The following is a 6,062-nucleotide window of genomic DNA, read 5'->3' as shown; positions in this document are numbered from 1 at the left end:
ATCTAAATATCTAAATATAAGTAGACTAAGCCTATCCGGCCCTTAATCGAGAGCCAATGTAAGGATCAGTGATAATTAGAGATTGGGGAGGATTTGCTGGCTTTAAAAATCAGCCTAACTGCTGCATTTTGGGACTTTTGCATACAATACATTTACGTAGTTGGTATGCCTGCCCGCAGCCCGTTACAATAATCTAAACTAGAATTTACCATCACCCCAACCACCACTGCATGGCGCTTTTCCGGGATAAGGGGGAGGGTCTGTTGGAGAAGGTGCAGGGAGTAAAAGACTGATTGTACTTTGGAAATCACCTGGACTATGCATTCCAGATCTTCTTGCCAGATGCAGCTGAAGTTTTTTATTTTGGGTTCCAAAAATTAGGTCTGTATCCAAAAGACGAGATAGATGAGGCCGTCGATTGGAGCTCAAAAGGTGTTTGGAACCAAAGAAACGAAATCTCATTTTTTGGCATTCCGCAAAATCCAATTGGTGGACATCCATATTCTCACCTCAGCCAAACACCTATCAACAGTCTGAAAAGTCTCTTCCACATTCCCGAGTTTTACAAACACTTGGGTATCGTCCGTATAGGAATAGAAATGTACTTTATGTAATCTGAGCAAATCCATTAGGGGCACAGATAAATATTGAACAGCAGGGGAGAAAGTGACGACCCCTAAGGAACGCCATAGCCCTGAGGCTAATGGGTAGAGACTAAGAATTACTTGAGTATAGGCGCGTTATAAATGCCATATCATATCATATCATATCAAGCCACACACCATATCCAATTGCTGTCTCTATAAAATAAAGGAGATAAACCATTTGCTCACTTGAGTTGAGTTATTACCTCCCCAAGTCTTTTAAGTAAGACACAGTGGTCCACCGTGTCAAAGGCTGCAGAGAGGTCTAACAGAACCAGGAGGGAAAGATCCCCCTGGTCTGCCACTGCGTGTAGATCATCTCATCCCACCATCAGGGTGATCTCCGTCCCAAAGCTGGGGTGGAAACCCAACTGGAGGGGATCCAGAATAGCTTCATCATCAATATATATTTGAAATAGGGAGGTTAGAATCTTCTCCAGAATTGTAGCCGACCAGGGCAGACTGGCCAGCAATTTTTCATGTCCCACAGGTCGATATTAGGCTTTTTTAAGATGGGAGAAACAATAGACTTTTTTTAATATAGCAGGAACCAGCCCTGTGAGTAGAGATTTGTTGACAAAACGTGTCACAAAGGGGGCAATGTTGTGAGATAACCTTTTTGCCACAATGGCAGGCAGAGAAAACAGAATGTTATTTATTGGTTTAAGGCAGGCTTGTCCAACCTTTCTGAATGTGAGGCCGAAGCATTAACTTTTTGTCACCCAGTGGGCCGGCGAGCCAAAAGTCAACAACCTCACCCAAAGCAGTATATTAAAAAGCAATATTGTGTGACCTTTGACACAATAGCATCACAGGCAGTGATAGACATGCAGTCCCAAAGATAGCTTTTGGTGTCATAGGCAGTGATCAAAGGTTAGTTGCTTGTGATTTCTTTCAGTGTCTATGTGTTAATATTTTTCTGAAATAGTGGGGCGACCGAGCGTAGCAAGGGTGCTATAAGGTTCTAGGGAAGGTTTGGGGGGGTTCTCAAATATGAGGTTGAGATGGTGCATTTTACAGCAGAAAAAGGTGACCAAAAAGCCATAAGTTTACAATCATTTCTAAAGGGGAACATGAAAATTCCATGTCACCAACAGCAGAAAAGAACATTTTACAACACAACACATTTTAATGAGCAATGTGTCCACAGTGTAAGACAGCACTGTCACTGATGTAACACATTGTCATGCTGGTTGTACCCAAAATATGCCTCTGTAGCAACATGTCTATGCTGGCTGTTCCCAATTTAGGCCAGCATTGTCCTGTACAAAGCATGATTGATGCTGCCTGAGCATGTGCAGTGTGCCCAATACATATGGTATCTTATCTCTGTAATACACATTACTTCTGTGGTGATGAAAGAAGCATAATTCAATTCAAAAGATAAAATGTGGAAAAGCGATCATCCAAAGGTGAACCTAATTGAAGAAACGCAATGTGAGCACAATCTTAAAGTATGCAACCTAGCAGGCCTAGTGCACACTTTACCTTTTCTTTCACCAATAAATCGGGTGGAGACCGCGATTGCAGTCCCCCACTACCAGAAATAATGCAGTTGTGTATCCCGCATTTGGGAACATAGCAGGGGTCAGCAAATCCGATGTGCAATGGGTAAGCCTCACCCTGGGAGATCTGCCCTTGAGATCAGATTCTCCCCTGCCAGCTAAGTATGAGTTCCATGCAAGAGGGCAGGGGTTGGGTCAGTTCTGGGAAGCCCCGCTAAGCCAGGGTGAGAAGGCAGGCCCTGACCCAGCCCCAACCCCCCACCCCCCGAAGCTCTGAGCACCTGCAGAGCTGCCTAGGGGGAAGCTCCAGCAGGCAGAGCACAGCAGAAGAGCAAATTGTAGCGCAGTTCCTTTCTCCCATCAGGCCCTGCTCGGCCCGAGATTTGTATAAATAGCAGGATGGCTCGAGAAGGCCTGTTGCAGTCTGCCCACTGGCCTGTCGCCCCCTGTTAGGAAAGATTTCATAATTGTAGGTAATTTTCCTTCCATGTTGCAACCCCAAACTTTTTGCTGTTGTTTTACACCCTGATCTAGACTTTGCCAGAGAAGCGCAGCCTTCCGCCGCACTCCTCTGGGCTTTCGCTCAATTCTTACGGGGAAAATGACATGCCCTTAATAGAGTCAGTACTGGGAGACTTGGTTTCCCTTAGTCCTTTCCTCATGTTGCAGCTTTTGAGCAACATGAAACAAGAGTGCACCGTAACTTACATTGCCGCACTCTTGGATCTCTAGTCATTCCAAAGGCCCTAGGAACTCTCAGTGGACTTATTATGAAAGGTATCCAGTGTTGCGCACGAGCAAAGGCATTTCAAGTTATTCCTAACAGGACACATAGTGAATTGTCGTAGTCTAACTTTTTAAAGGCCGTAGTCCTATCAAACAGTATGGAAACAAGTACCTTGTTAACTTTAAATGTTTCTAAATCCGAAACATTGAAGATGTGTGCTGAAAGAGGTGTCTCCTCGCAAGGCACAAAAATGGAAATGATCCAAAGAATCATGGCGTGGCAAGATGCTCAGCTTGACGATATAGCTTCTGAGGACAGTGCAGAAGGAGGTGGGGCTGCTCTCACTGGTAGAACTGACAGTTCTGCCGCTGCACTAGTCCACCGTGACCATGAGGACAGGGAGGATGAAATGTCCAAGGTTTCCTGTGCCAATGCTGATGGGGAGGCCATACTTGAATTCAAGAAGCAAGAACTGCTGTTCAGGCAGAAGGAGCTTGATTTCAATATGGCCAAACCAAAAATCGAACAGGCAGAAAAACAGAAAGACAGGGATCACCAGTTGGAACTGGCCAAACTTCAAGTTGCCAATGGATCCAAGGGTCCTGGACATGGGTCTGGGGCCTCCTCTCATCCACGGTTTCCAAAACATCTGCTCAGTGTGCATGAGGAAAAGAATGACATTATGGACTGGCTGAATACGTTTGAGTATGCAGGTGAAGTTCAACAAGTTGACAATGCTGATAAGATTGCCTGGTTACTCAGCAGACTGCCCCATTCTGGCTGTAGTGCCATTATGGAAATGTCAAAGGCTGAGCAAGTAGATTTTGCAATGTTGAAGCAGCAAATTCTCATTTTAAAGTTTGGAAAGACTCCTGCCCAATATTTAAAACGATTCCGAGAGTATAAGAAAAAAGAAGGTGGTACTTGGGTATCTTATGTAACCGAACCCTTAAAAAACTTGACTGGCTGGGTCGAAGGTTATAAGGTTTCTACCTTTGAAGGTATGATAAGTCTTGTCATGCTGGAACATATTTTTGTATCTTCTTCCCCTGAGCTTAAGCAGCATTTGGCAGATTCAAAGGAGATAGATCCTAAGAAGCTTGCCATTGCAGCAGATTTATGGGTGTCACATTGAGTGTCCCATAAGGACAAAACTCATCCTGGTAAGCAGGAGGAAGGGAAAAAGCCCAAAGATAAGGAGGTGGGGAAACTGATACATCTTCTTCCCAAAAGGGCCACAAAAAGAAAAATAAGGGTAAGACACAAGAGAACTCACAGGGTAGTGGAGGTAAGCCTCCCTATGTAAACCGACCCAATGGATCGTGTTTTGCTGACCACGTGAAGGGGGATCCCTGGTGTAAGGTTAAACCTTTGGGGGTCCACTCCGCTAATCTGGCCTTCTCCTCCTACGAGGAAGAAGAGATTACAGGAGCTTCCTTCTCCTCAGACTCCTTCCCCAATGGGATAGAAGCTGAGGTAGTTTTAGTTTCCCTGGGTTCCTGGGAGCCTAAAGTCGCAGAGGCTTATGCTAGGATTCCGGATAATACCAAGCACTACTTTAAAGACAGTGTGCTGATCAATGGAGTAGATACTCCAGCTCTTAGGGATAGTGGGTGCAGTCGAACTGTAGTGGATTCTACCTTGGTAGACTCAGAGGAAGTTGCCAGAGCTACTCTGATGCCCACTAAGTTGGCTGATGGCCCACCTCTCATGTTCCCAGTAATACCTGTAAATCTTACTATCAATGGTACAGCAGTCAGGATTCCAGTGAGCATTCAGAGAAACGTCCCAGGAAAGGTCTTGTTGGGCAATGATCTCCGAGTTTTAGGGCTCGTGGGAGACACTGCTGACAGACCCTGAACAAGGTCTCAAACAAGGGCAGCACTGACCAAGATCAGTGAGCGGCCCCAGTCCAAGGGGAAACCCAAGGCTAAAGGAGTCAGAAAACTAAAACGAGGGAAAGAAAATATTTCCCCGAACTCACCTACCACTGCTGTGGAGGAAGTTGGTCAATCGCCCGGAACTGACGAGGAGGCGGCGATGCCTGAAGTATTTGACCCCAATGACCATCCTGAACTAAACGACTTGTTAGTAGAAGGTGGTCCTGACAGGGAAGAATTCAGTAAAGGCCAACGGGAGTGCCGATCTCTGGAAGGCCTAAGGAGACAGGCCTGCTCCCAGCTTGAGGGTGAACCTCCTGGGAAGCATTGGATTTATTGGGAAGGTGGACTCCTATATAGCGAGCCCACAAAGTCTACAGAAGGAGACCATAGGAGGTTGGTGGTCCCCCTTGCTGTAAGACCTTTCCTCCTGCAGTTGGCACATGAAGTGCCCCTTACTGGTCACCTTGGTATTAAGAGGGCTAAGCAAAGGTTATCCATGCACTTCTACTGGCCCAAGATGGGGGTGCAAGTAGAAAGTCAATGCAGGAGTTGTGCCTCCTGCCAGTTATCTGGTAAGAGTGGCTCAACAATCCAAGCTCCATTGGTACCACTCCCAGTTGTGGGAATACCATTCGAAAGGGTAGGGATCGACATCATTGGTCCCCTTGACCCACAAACATCCTCAGGCAATAGGGTTATCCTGGTGCTGGTCGACCATGCTACCAGACATCCTGAGGCCATTCCATTAAAAACTGTAACTGCCAAGTCAGTTGCAAAAGCGTTACTTGGCATCTTTACTAGGGTTGGCTTCCCTAAAGAAGTTGTGTCTGACAGAGGCAGCAACTTTATGTCGAAGTATATGCAGGCTATGTGGAAAGAATGTGGGGTCACCTACAAGTTCTCTTCCGCATACCACCCCAGACCAATGGTCTGGGGGAACGGTACAGCAGAACGTTAAAGAGCATGATTGGGGCTCTGGAAGAACCCCAAAGAACAAAATGGGATCTTCTTTTACCATGCTTACTGTTTGCCTACAGAGAGGTACCACAGGAGGGTGTTGGCTTCAGCCCCTTCGAACTTCTATTTGTTCACCCTGTGCGGGGACCCTTAGCCATAGTCTAGGAGGGATGGGAGATGCCCACTCCCCCTATTACTACCAACGTAGTAGACTATGTGTTAGGGCTCAGAAAATGGATGGTACTCCTGATGGGTCTGGCTAGTGGCAAGTTGAAGGCAGGACAAGCCCTGGTGAAAGATTGGTATGACCAGAAAGCTTCCCTCATCAACTTCACACCTGGTCAGC

The 6,062-nt window shown here is 46.3% G+C and overlaps 1 non-coding gene across 1 annotated transcript; it reads right to left on the bottom strand.

The window, feature by feature from the left end:
• Nucleotides 1-2,155: 2,155 nt before the first annotated feature.
• Nucleotides 2,156-2,315, bottom strand: LOC138498972 (U1 spliceosomal RNA). Its single transcript, XR_011279059.1, has one exon. It is a non-coding gene; the product is annotated as a U1 spliceosomal RNA (small nuclear RNA).
• Nucleotides 2,316-6,062: the final 3,747 nt, after the last annotated feature.

This window comes from Ambystoma mexicanum, chromosome 5q (genome assembly GCF_040938575.1).
Source record: "Ambystoma mexicanum isolate Mex_15411 chromosome 5q, UKY_AmexF1_1, whole genome shotgun sequence".
Lineage (NCBI taxonomy): Eukaryota > Metazoa > Chordata > Amphibia > Caudata > Ambystomatidae > Ambystoma > Ambystoma mexicanum.
The sequence above is the reverse complement of the archived record's forward strand: the minus strand, read 5'-3'. Positions and strand labels throughout refer to the sequence as shown.